This window comes from Hylobates moloch, unplaced genomic scaffold (genome assembly GCF_009828535.3).
Source record: "Hylobates moloch isolate HMO894 unplaced genomic scaffold, HMol_V3 SCAFFOLD_11, whole genome shotgun sequence".
In the NCBI taxonomy this organism is placed as follows: domain Eukaryota; kingdom Metazoa; phylum Chordata; class Mammalia; order Primates; family Hylobatidae; genus Hylobates; species Hylobates moloch.
Window position 1 is genome coordinate 12,797,092 of NW_026652286.1, and position 13,012 is coordinate 12,810,103.

The following is a 13,012-nucleotide window of genomic DNA, read 5'->3' on the forward strand; positions in this document are numbered from 1 at the left end:
CACAAAACAGATCCAAAGGATGACTGAAGAGAGAGTTAAGAGGAGCTATTACAAAAGTACAGACCTCCTTAGAGGAAACAAAAAAGAGATAATGAAATACCCTGGGACTAGTAAGGACAAGATCTGTTATGATTATGTCTGAAACAGCAAAGCGAAGAAGCAAACCCAGGAGTCCTGCATCTGTCAGAGGGCAAGAAGGTGCTGGTGATGTACCACAACATATACCCTCAGTCTGCCTGACTTTGGCACCACAGGGTGGACAGTTGCACACACCTTACCTGAGTCCCACCTCAAGAGCAAAGATAGATTATTCAAGGTCTTTCTCAATTGTGCCCCTTGGGGCTTTTTCCAAAGGTTCAGAAGGCCACTTAGCCAGCACAGGTACAATGGAGAAATTCATGGAATACATGTCTCCAGGCGCAAACTCAATAGACAGGGGGTGGAAGTCAGTGGATAAATGCCCGGAGCCCATCAGCCTCTGTGGAAATCATTCTGAGGCACATGCTCATAGTTCCTCAGGGAATTCCCAAAGTGATTGCACCCCAATTGCCCACAACAATTACCAGATCATTTATAAACACTCCATTGGCTTTTCTTTCTTCTTTCTGCTCCCTGAGTCAACCCCCAACACTCAAGTTGCACTGCTTTCAAAAGAACCCAAACTAAGACACAGAAAAACAACTTTTGGCAGAGCAGCCCAATCACTGACAATCTGCAGCCAAACATGAGGAGTAAATAACCCTATATATCTCCTTCCACCCTCTGATATCCTGCCAGTTCCTCTCAGAAACCAGAAGTGAAAACATCTCGTAGATGTGGTCTGTAGAGACCAGTCTCCCAGGGCCCAGAGAAAGACCGAGAAGGGCAGAGAGTAGATTGGGAAGAGCAGATAGTAACTCTTCATCCTAGCCCATCTCTTTTGCCTTTTGGCCTCCATAAAGTCCCTCAAACACTGTATCATGTCAGGGTGAATTCAGTCACATTGTCACCTGCAATCTAAAACTTTAGTCACCACCTGCACTCTTCTTAGAAGGTAATGGGAGGAAACATAGGCAAAGATATAATTAACATAAAATATGGCTTCTACAGACCCTGTTTCTGTGCCTAGTCACTGGGATTAAGGTTATAACCATACTTTCCTTCTTCTGCTACCCATTCTATGCTCTCCATACCTTCTGCCAGCACCCTGGTTGAATACGGTCCTTTACCTGTTGTGACTCAAACCTTCATGGCCACAGGATAGGAGTCCTGGGTGGTACTCTCTTAATTCGGAAGCTGTAGTTTTCCAAATGATTGGGATTACAAGGCAACACTACCAGAATGCACCCCTGGTCTTTTATGTTTGAAATCTTCAAAATTTGTAACATAGTCCTTCTTGCTTCCATTGTGCAGCAGCACCCAAATTCTTCCTTGATAATATAGTGACTCTATTCTCTATTGGTTCAAGGATAGGTGCTCATAATGGCCAGAAGTAGGCTCAGCTTGTAATTTATTAGAACCATGGCTGTGGTCTCTAGAGGAAGCACAACGTCCTAATGGATTATTGAAATAAAATGAAGAGTAGTATACTTTAAGTATCAACCCCATTCCCTCCTAGAGAAATATGTCACTGTTATCTGCTACTAGGCCAGTTTTGGTGGGGAAGTTTGAGAGGTGCTAGATGATTCCTAGGAGCTCCCCCATATCTGATAGCCAGAGCATCTTAGATTCAAACTTCTCCTGGCCCTGGGGTTCCATTCTCTGAGAGCCTGAATTCATTTTTTGAGTGGTCTCAAGTAGAAAGGCTCACTTAGGAAAGTATGAAGCTCCCTCAAACATGTGTCTGAGTTTGAGTCCACCAGACTTCCAAGTCCTACCCAGAAATACCCTAGAGGAATGTGCTGTTGTACTTTGGTTGGCTTTCTAGCCATGAGCTGCTCCCTGGAGGGCTGCTGGTGTCATGGAGGGCCAAGAGCTGATTAGAAAAATATGAAGAGTGAAGGGCAAAAAGACACTGATATCTGGGGGTGTCAGAGCAGAATCAGAAGAAGACACAACGAGATGAAGGTGGGAACAGGGAGAAGCTTGACAGTTGGTCAGGGGGTGTAGAAAGAACCATGGAGGTGGTGGAGTTTATTTTAGGATTTGCACTGAATTTTGTTATTGCTTCAACAGAGCAAAAGGAAACAGACCTAAATCCATCCAGCTTACTGTTATTTATTGGCTCTGTGTCAGGTGCTGTGCTAAGAACTAACAAAAGCACCGGGATCAAGATAGATGAGTCCTTCAACTTGCAGGCACTTACATTCTAGTGGGGGAGAAAAATAAGACAGAAAGAAGCAGATTGATTTAGCAATTCTGATACTGATAAGCAGTGTGAATAAAAGATGCTATGGGATAGGGATGGATTCTTAAACTTTCCCGTAAAGGCCGGATGGTAAATATTTTCAGCTTTGTGGGCCATCCATCTCTCTTGCGGCTACTCATACATGGAACTCAACTCTGCTGTTGTAGCCCAAAAGTAGCCATAGAAAATGTGTAAATAAATGAGAATAGATTTGACCCACAGACAACAATTTGCCAACCTTTGATACAGAGCAAGCTGGCTGAAAGTGGGGCAGATGTCAAGCAAGGCACCTTGGGGACCCGAATGGTAAGAGGTCAGTCATGGGTTACCTGGGAGATGAGCATCTCAGGTAGGACAATGAACACTTGCAGAAGCCCTGGGGTGAAGGGGCTCAGCACATTTCCAGGGTCAGAAAGAAGACTAACCATCTGGAGTATATGGAATAAAAAATGAGAGAAGAATGAGGTGATGGCACTGAGATAGGATGCCACTGAGCCTGGATTCTTTCCAAAATATGACAAGAAGTCACTGGAGGGTTTTAAGCAAAGTGATGACCAGAGATGCCGGGGTCTTGTCAGAAAGATAAAAGAAAACAGCAATTTTCCATTTACAGAGCACCTAGCTAGTGCTTGATACATGGAAGTACCTACTATATCTTCCTGTGTATTGCTTGATAAAGCATCATGCTTCCAAGGGGTCATCAAACCCTGGAATAGAAGGGACTCTAGAAGATATCTAGCTCACATCCCCTATTTTATAGGTAAGTAAATTGAAACCCAGAGAGGTTAAATGCTTTGCCCACCATAAGTCATCAGATTGGGACTGGAACTCTAAGGAGAGAATTTCAGCAGAGAAGCGTGCCCAGATGACAAAGCATTTGTTGTGTGAAGGACAGGATGATTTTGGATCCAGGATGGTGACATCATGACTATGTCAATATTGGGTCCAGTGCCACATGGACTCAATGTGAGAGTTCTAGGGAAAGACAAGCTGTGAGAAAAATCTGAGCAGCGAAGATTTCCCGTTGTCATGGGTCTGAGCCTTGAGTGCACAGAGGAAGCCGTGGGTATGAGGGTTCTCCCAGTGGTTGCCAGCTGAAGAATCATGGCCATGAGACTCCACTAAGGGGCCAGAGGTGCACAAGAGGAAAATGGCAGGCACCAAATGGAAATGGCAAGGGCTTATTTAGGAGCATATTTGACATACCCCTAAGAACGCTCAGAAATACTTGAGTGACACTTTGAGAAGAGGTGAAGTATGAATAGCAGGGGGGCCAGTGAAACACGATTTATGGCTGTCTACTGCACCCCACCTTTGCCACCCAGACTCATGTCCTCTCGGGGAAACACAAGTCATGTTTCAAATTTATGTGAGACTATATGGGCCCACATCCTGTCCATCCAGCAAATTTATCTGTCACTACCTCAAGTATTTATGTATTACCTCTTCCAAAATATTGGTTATTCTTGGAGCTAATACAAGTAGTATTAATGACCCCAGGTCTATCCCAACAGCAAGCTTTGGCAACCTAACACACTGGTCTGGGCAGCATGGTGAGAGATGGAAGGGTCTCACCCTTCCTGTGGAATATAGCTGGGCTGGGCAGTAAGAGGGCTATGCTCAGGGTCCTGAAGTCAGATTTCAAGAGATGAGGCTCCTACTGAAGCAGGGAAGTGGTGTCTCAGCAGGTTAAGACCCTGCTGCCTTGCCGACCAGGACAGCCTTCCTCTCATCCCTGGGCTAGAGCCCTAAAATCTTGTCTCTTGCGCAGCAAAGCTATCTTTAATTTCCTTTTTTTTTTTTTTTTTTTTTTTGAGCTGGAGTTTTACTGTTGTTGCCCAGGCTGGAATGTCATTGTGCGATCTCAGCTCACCGCAATCTCTGCCTCCGAGGTTCCAGTGATTCTCCTGCCTCAGCCTCCGGAGTAGCTGGGATTACAGGCATGCGCCACCATGCTCGGCTAGTTTTGTATTTTTAGTGGAGACGGGGTTTCTCCATTTTGGTCAGGCTGGTCTTGAACTCCCGACCTCAGGTGATCCGCCCACCTTGGACTCCCAAAGTGCTGGGATTACAGACATGAGTAACATTCTATTTTTAGAATTAAAAACTGCTATGAACCATACTTTCCAATTTTCAGGCCCTTGCCTGGGCTCTATTTCTAGTGACCAACTGGAAAAATAACTCTCATTCTGCATGGACATACTTGAAATTTGGCCAGTGGTTTTATAGTCCACTCCCTGGAGAACTGTTTCCCAAACGATGACAGGGCTGTGCTGTTAGAAGAATGTCATCCTGTAGTTTGCAGAGAGAATGTTAACCCTCCACAGTGCCAATCCCACTACCTTCAAGCCAGAGGGAAATTTGAATTGTATTGCTTCTCTCAAAGATTCAATGACAGACTTGGGGCTTTCTGCTAATGAAGATGATGAAACTTCAGGTCATGGAAATAAGAAAAGTTGAAGTTCCCAGAAAAGAGTGCTGACTTTTTCGTGACTTTTTCCCAATGGCTTCTATTTCTAACAGGAATTATTAGCCATGATAGAAGAGAGGCTTGATCCTTTACTGTAAACAAAACTGGACATGAAATGTGCTGAATGGACCTGAATTCCTCTGACTAGATAGGAACCAAGCCCGCACTGGGAAAAGGTGGGATAAAGACATGGAAACTGACATCGGTGTGAGCATTAGGAGATGTATGTTCATAGTGGGACTGGTGATTCTAAAGCCGTTAAAGGGCATCAGTTTTGTGAGCCTAATATGATAATTTCGTACCTGGGATTATTCAAATTGTTTTGAATGTGCCTCCATTCCTAGGAGATGGAAACTGTACTCTCTTTCTGAGGATGACTCATCTCTTTAACCTCAGGTACATTCCATGAAAATGGGCAATGCCTCTGGAGGGCCTAGGGCCTGGATTTTCAAACTGCAGTGCATGTACCCTTGGGATTACACAGATTATGAAAGATACACAAAGCTTAGAAAAACAGGGTGTATGTTTCCAAAACATTCACTTTACTTGCAGATAGGTGATTTAAAAAGAATGTTAAGATATATAATGTTTATGACCACTAAGTGTGTATTCAAAGTCTTTTCTGTATTGGGAAAATGTCCTACATTGAGAGCCCTGCCTTCATAAAGTAGAAGCCGGAATTTACTATTCCATCCTCCCTTGTAGCTGAGTTATAGGCTGGGTCTTAGGCAGTACCATGCAGACACAACCACTAAAGACTTCAATTCGGTCAAAAGCAATATGAGGAAGGAGCCTTGAGGAATCGGTTTGGGCAGCACTGTGACAAAGCCACACGCAGCAGTAGCAGAGTCTCTGTATCCAGTCCCCAGTGGGATCAGAGCAAGCACCTCTGTCTGGGGCAGGCTGGGGTGTTTGTGTCCAAGGCCAACACCACTGGACATTTGCTGGGGCAGCCCCTGGGGACTGGCTTCATCATGTTTCCAGTATGTGGGGAACCCAATGATTTAGATTTCCTAGAAGATCCACAGTTGCCCTTAAATTCTTGTTCTGCCTGAGCTACCTAGAATGGACTCCATTATTTTTAACCAAGAACTAACTGTAAATGATTCACATGAACATATTATGGAATCAAATTCAAGATTCACATCCATCTTAAAAATAAACGTTAAATGTCAATGAAATTTCACATTTGTGTTGGACACTTTGGGCTAAACCTTTTTACATATTTTTTTGCTTGTTAGGGGCATTTTTGGTGGAAACATTTGAACATTTCTGGCCTGAGGTATAGGCATATGGAAAAAAAGGAGAAATAGGGATTAGGTAGGACAAAGGGAAAAGTTACAGAGAAAAAGACAAACAAGCAAATGAAATATTTGTGCACATAACTGCCTGCCTTAAAAAAGTCCAAGACATACATTATTCCATGTGATCCTCATGTCAACTTTGTTATTGTTCCCATTTTACAGATGTGGAATCTGAGTCCGCACAGAGAGACTACGGGACTTGCAGGAGAATATGCAAGTGGAAGACAGCAGTGAGCAGTATTGAAGCTGAGCCACTGCCATCAATTCCGATTCTTTTCCCACTCTGTCACACATTTGAAGAGGTGCTCTGTTTTCTGGTCTTGTTTTTCCAAAGAGTACAGGAAACAAGCTCAGAAAGCAAGAATCAAAGTGTTTCTTTCCTGTCTCCCTATCTAATGTAACTTCTTTCTAAAACTTGGCCCTACCACTTTGTCCAGGTCAGTCTGACAGAGGTGGCTCTGCTTGCACCTTGTGGGGTCACATATTGAAATCCTCCTCCCCTGAACAGCAGGCTTCGATGTCTGCAGCAAAGCATAAACAGCCTTTGGCCAGATGCAGCAGCTCCCGGGGTGCTGTTGGCTTTGGCTGGAGCAACCTACTCCCTCCTCCGTGCCCGTCCCTTTCATACAGTGTCACAGTGGCCTGGGTCTCACACACACTGGGCTTTTTCTGGAGTAACACATGCCAGAGGGGTCTGGAAATGTGAACTGGGCTGCTGAGAAAATATCATGACCTTTTTTAAAAAAAAATTTAATTTTTATTTTAAGTTCCAGAGTACATGTGCAGGATGCGCTGGTTTCTTACAAAGGTAAACATATGCCATGGTGGTTTGCTGCACCTATCAATCCATCACCCAGTATTAAGCCCAGCATGCCTTAGCTATTTTTCCTAATGCTCTCCTCCCTCAACCCCACTGCCAGACAGGCCCCAGTGTGTGTTGTTTCCCTACCTGTGTCCATGTGTTCTCATTTTCAGCTCCCACTTACAAGTAAGAACATGCAGTATTTGGTTTTCTGTTCCTACATTAGTTTGCTGAGGATAATGGCTTCCAGCTCCATCCATGTACCTGCAAAAGACAAGATCACACTACTTTTTATGGCTGCATAGTATTCCATAGTGTATATATACCACATTTGCTTTATGCAGTCTATCATTGATGAGCATTTGGGTTGATTCCATGTCTTCGCTATTGTGAATAGTGCTGCAATAAACATATGCATGCATATATCTTTGTAATAGAATGATTTATATCCCTTTGGGTATATACCAAGTAACAATGTTGTGGAGAAATAGGAATGCTTTTACACTGTTGTGGGGAATGTAAATTAGATCAATCACTGTGGAAGATGGTGTGGCGATTCCTCAAAGATCTGGAACCAGAAATACCATTTGACGCTGCATGACCTTTTGGAAGCCAGTGTACCACCACATGGCCTGTGCTCACTGGGGCAGCTTGAGGCCAGGCTGGGAGAAAGAGAAGAGGAGAGACTCAGCCCTCCTCAGGGCCTGCACCCAGAGCTTCTGGCCAAGGGGCATTAAAGCCCAACTGGCACAGTATGTTCAGACCACTACAACAAAACACCATAAACTGGGTGGCTTATAAACAACAGAAATTTATTTCTCACAGTTCTGGAGGTTAGGAAGTCCGAGATCACCGCACCAGCAGATTTGGTGTGTGGTGAGAGCCCACTTCCTGGCTGATGGACAGCCAACGTTTTGCTGTGTCCTCACATGGCTGAAAAGATGAGGAGTCTCTCTGGGGCCTTATTTATTTATTTTTATTATACTTTAAGTTCTAGGGTACATGTGCACAACGTGCAGGTTTGTTACATAGGTATACATGTGCCATGTTCATTTCCTGCACCCATTAACTCGTCATTTACATTAGGTATTGCTCCTAATGCTAGCCCTCCCCCTGCCCCTACCCCATGACAGGCCCCAGGGTGTGATGTTCCCCTGCTGTGTCCAAGTGTTCTCATTGTTCAATTCATACCTATGAGTGAGAACATATGGTGTTTGGTTTTCTGTCCTCGTGATAGTTTGCTCAGAATGATGGTTTCCAGCTGCATCCATGTCCCTACAAAGGACATGAACTCATCCTTCTTGTGGCTGCACAGTATTCCATGGTGTACATGTGCCACATTTTCTTAATGCAGTCTATCATTGATGGACATTTTGATTGGTTACAAGTCTTTGCTATTGTGAATAGTGCCACAATAAACGTACATGTGCACGTGTGTATAGTAGCACGATTTGTAATCCTTTGGGTATATACCCAGTAATGGGATAACTGGGTCAAATGGTATTTCTAGTTCTAGATCCTTGAGGAATTGCCACACTGTCTTCCACAATGGTTGAACTAGTTTACAGTCCCACCAACAGTGTAAAAGTGTTCCTATTTCTCCACACCCTCTCCAGCACCTGCTGTTTCCCGACTTTTTAATGATCACCATTCTAACTGGTGTGAGATGGTATCTCATTGTGGTTTTGATTTGCATTTCTCTGATGACTAGTGATAATGAGAATTTTTTCATGTGTCCGTTGGCTGCATAAATGTCTTCTTTTGAGAAGTGTCTGTTCATATCCTTTGCCCACTTTTTGATGGGGTTGTTTTTTTCTTATAAATTGGTTTAAGTTCTTTGTAGATTCTGGATATCAGCCCTTTGTCGGATGGGTAGATGGCAAAAATTTTCTCCCGTTCTGTAGGTTGCCTGTTCACTCTGGTGGTAGTTTCTTTTGCTGTGCAGAGGCTCTTTAGTTTAATTAGATCCATTTGTCTATTTTGCCTTTTGTTGCCATTGCTTTTGGTGTTTTAGTCATGAAGTCTTTGCCCATGCCTATGTCCTGAATCATATTGCCTAGGTTTTCTTCTAGGGTTTTTATGGTTTTAGATCTAACATTTAAGTCTTTAATCTATCTTGAATTAATTTTTGTATAAGGTGTAAGGAAGGGATCCAGTTTCAGCTTTCTACATATGGCTAGCCAGTTTTCCCAGCACCATTTATTAAATAGGGAATCCTTTCCTCATTTCTTGTTTTTGTCAGGTTTGTCAAAGATCAGATGGTTGTAGATGTGTGGTATTATTTCTGAGGCCTATGTTCTGTTCCTTTGGTCTATATATCTGTTTTGGTCCAGTACCAGGCTGTTTTGGTTACTGTAGTCTTGTAGTACAGTTTGAAGTCAGGTAGCATGGTGCCTCCAGCTTTGTTCTTTGTGCTTAGGATTGTCTTGGCAATGCAGGCTCTTTTTTGGTTCCACATGAATTTTAAAGTAGTTTTTTCCAATTCTGAGAAGAAAGTCATTGGAAGTTTGATGGGGATGGCATTGAATCTACAAATTACCTTGTGCAGTATGGCCATTTTCACGATATTGATTCTTTCTGTCCATGGGCATGGAATGTTCTTCCATTTGTTTGTGTCCTCTTTTATTTCCTTGAGCAGTGGTTTGTAGTTCTCCTTGAAGAGGTCCTTCACATCCTTTGTAAGTTGGATTCTTAGATATTTTACTCTCTTTGTAGCAATTGTGAATGGGACTTCACTCATGATTTGGCTCTCTGTCTGTTATTGGTATATAGAAATGCTTGTGATTTTTGCACATTGATTTTGTATCCTGAGACTTTGCTGAAGTTGCTTATCAGCTTAAGGAGATTTTGGGCTGCAAGGATGGGGTTTTCTAAATATACAATCATGTCATCTGCAAACAGGAAAAATTTGACTTCCTCTTTTCTTAATTGAATACCCTTTATTTCTTTCTCTTGCCTGATTGCCCTGGCCAGAACTTCCAACACTATGTTGAATATGAATGGTGAGAGAGGGCATCCCTGCCTTGTGCTGGTTTCAAAGAGAATGCTTTCAGTTTTTGCCCATTCAATATGATATTGGCTGTGGGTTTGTCATAGATAGCTCTTATTATTTTGAGATACATTCCATCAATACCTAGTTTATTGAGAGTTTTTAGCATGAAGGGCTGTTGAATTTTGTTTAAGGCCTTTTCTGCATCTATTGAGATAATCATGTGGTTTTTGTTGTTGGTTCTGTTTATGTGATGGATTACATTTATTGATTTGGGTATGTTGAACCAGCCTTGCATCCCAGGGATGAAGCCAACCTCATCGTGGTGGATAAGCTTTTTGATGTGCTGCTGGATTTGGTTTGCCAGTATTTTATTGAGGATTTTCGCATTGATGTTCATCAGGGATATTGGTCTAAAATTCTCTTTTTTTGTTGTGTCTCTGCCAGGCTTTGGTATCAGGATGATGCTGGCCTCATAAAATTAATTAGGGAGGATACCCTCTTTTTCTATTGATTGGGATAGCTTAGAAGGAACGGTACCAGTTCCTCTTTGTACCTCTGGTAGAATTCAGCTGTAAATCCGTCTGGTCCAGGACTCTTTTTGGTTGGTAGGCTATTAATTATTGCCTCAATTTCAGAGCCTGTTATTGGTCTAGTCATAGATTCAACTTCCTGGGTTAGTCTTGGGAGGGTGTATGTGTCCAGGAATTTATCCATTTCTTCTAGATTTTCTAGTTTATTTCCATAGAGGTGGTTATAGTATTCTCTGATGGTAGTTTGCATTTCTGTAGGATTGGTGGTGATATCCCCTTTATCATTTTTTATTGTGTCTATTTGATTCTTCTCTCTTTTCTTCTTTATTAGTCTTGCTAGCAGTCTATCAATTTTGTTGATCTTTTCAAAAAACCAGGTCCTGGATTCATTGATTTTTTTGAAGGGTTTTTTGTGTCTCTATCTCCTTCAGTTGTGCCCTGATCTAGTTATTTCTTGCCTTATGCTAGTTTTTGAATTTGTTTGCTCTTGCTTCTCTAGTTCTTTTAATTGTGATGTTAGGGGATCAATTTTAGATCTTTCCTGCTTTCTCGTGTGGGCATTTGGTGCTATAAATTTCCCTCTACACACTGCTTTAAATGTGTCCCAGAGATTCTGGTACATTGTGCCTTTGTTCTTATTGGTTTCAAAGAACATCTTTATTTCTGCCTTCATTTCACTGTTTACCCAGTAGTCATTCAGGAGCAGTTTCCATGTCGTTGTGCGGTTTTGAGTGAGTTTCTTAATCCTGAGTTCTAATTTGATTGCACTGTGGTCTGACAGACAGTTTGTTGTGATTTCTGTTCTTTTACATTTGCTGAGGGGTGCTTTACTTCCAACTATGTGGTCAATTTTGGAATAAGTGCGATGTGGTGCTGAGAAGAATGTATATTCTGTTGATTTGGGGTGAAGAGTTCTGTAGATGTCTATTAGGTCTGCTTGGTGCAGAGCTGAGTTCCAGTCCTGGATATCTTTGTTAACCTTCTGTCTCATTGATCTGTCTAATATTGACAGTGGGGTGTTAAAGTCTCCCATTATTATTGTGTGGGAGTCTAAGTCTCTTTGTAGGTCTCTAAGAACTTGCTTTATGAATCTGGGTGCTCCTGTATTGGGTGCATATATATTTAGGATAGTTAGCTCTTCTTGTTGAATTGATCCCTTTACCATATTTAATCGCCTTCTTTGTCTCTTTTAATCTTTGTTGCTTTAAAGTCTGTTTTATCAAAGACTAGGATTGCAACCTCTGCTTTTTTTTGCTTTCCATTTGCTTGGTAGATCTTCCTCCATCCCTTTATTTTGAGCCTATGTGTGTCTCTGCACGTGAGATGGGTCTCCTGATGGGTCTTGACTCTTTATCCAATTTGCCAGTCTGTGTCTTTTAACTGGGGCATTTAGCTCATTTACATTTAAGGTTAATATTGTTATGTGTGAATTTGATCCTGTCATTATGATGTTAGCTGGTTATTTTGCCCGTTAGTTGATGCAGTTTCTTCCTAGCATCAATGGTCTTTACAATTTGGCATATTTTTGCAGTGGCTGTTACCGGTTGTTCCTTTCCATGTTTAGTGCTTCCTTCAGGAGCTCTTGTAAGGCAGGCCTGGTGGTGACAAAATCTCTCAGCATTTGCTTGTCTGTAAAGGATTTTATTTGTTCTTCACTTATGAAGCTTAGTTTGCCTGGATATGAAATTCTGGGTTGAAAATTTTTTTCTTTAAGAATGTTGAATATTGGCCCCCACTCTCGTCTAGCTTGTAGAGTTTCTGCCAAGAGATCTGCTGTTAGTCTGATGGACTTCCCTTTGTGGGTATTCTGACCTTTCTCTCTGGCTGCCTTAACATTTTTTCCTTCATTTCAACCTTGGCAAATCTGACAATTATGTGTCTTGGGGTTCCTCTTCTCGAGGAGTATCTTTATGGTGTTCTCAGTACTTCCTGAGTTTGAATGTTGGCCTGCCTTTGTAGGTTGGGGAAGTTCTCCTGGATAATATCCTGAAGAGTGTTTTCCAACTTGGTTCCATTCTCCCCGTCACTTTCAGGTACACTAATCAAGCATAGATTTGGTCTTTTCACACAGTCCCATGTTTCTTGGAGGCTTTGTTCATTTCTTTTTACTCTTTTTTCTCTAACCTTGTCTTCTTGCTTTATTTCATTAGTTTGATCTTCAATCACTGATGCCCTTTCTTCCACTTGATTGAATCAGCTATTGAAGCTTGTGCATGCGTCATGTAGTTCTCATGCCATGGTTTTCAGCTCCATCAGGTCATTTAAGGTCTTCTATACACTGTTTATTCTAGTTAGCAATTCGTCTAATCTTTTTTCAAGGTTTTTAGCTTCCTTGCAATGGGTTTGAACATCCTCCTTTAGCTCGGAGAAGTTTGTTATTACCGACCTTCTGAAGCCTACTTCTGTTCACTTGTCAAAGTCATTCTATGTCCAACTTTGTTCCCTTGCTGGTGAGGAGCTGTGATCCTTTGGAGGAGAAGAGGCGCTCTGGTTTTTAGAATTTTCAGATTTTCTGCTCTGTTTTCTCCCCATCTTTGTGGTTTTATCTACCTTTGGTCTTTGATGTTGGTGACCTAGAGATGGGGCTT

The 13,012-nt window shown here is 42.2% G+C and overlaps 1 protein-coding gene across 6 annotated transcripts in view; it reads right to left on the minus strand.

Moving 5' to 3' along the window:
- Nucleotides 1-13,012, minus strand: part of PDHX (pyruvate dehydrogenase complex component X) — a 204,787-nt gene that overhangs the window by 13,392 nt on the left and 178,383 nt on the right. For all 6 annotated transcript variants that reach the window (XR_009215687.1, XR_009215684.1, XR_009215686.1 and 3 more), the window contains one exon: nucleotides 7,050-7,166. The gene's annotated coding sequence lies outside the window, so the exon portion shown is untranslated. The remainder of the gene's footprint in view (nucleotides 1-7,049; nucleotides 7,167-13,012) is intronic.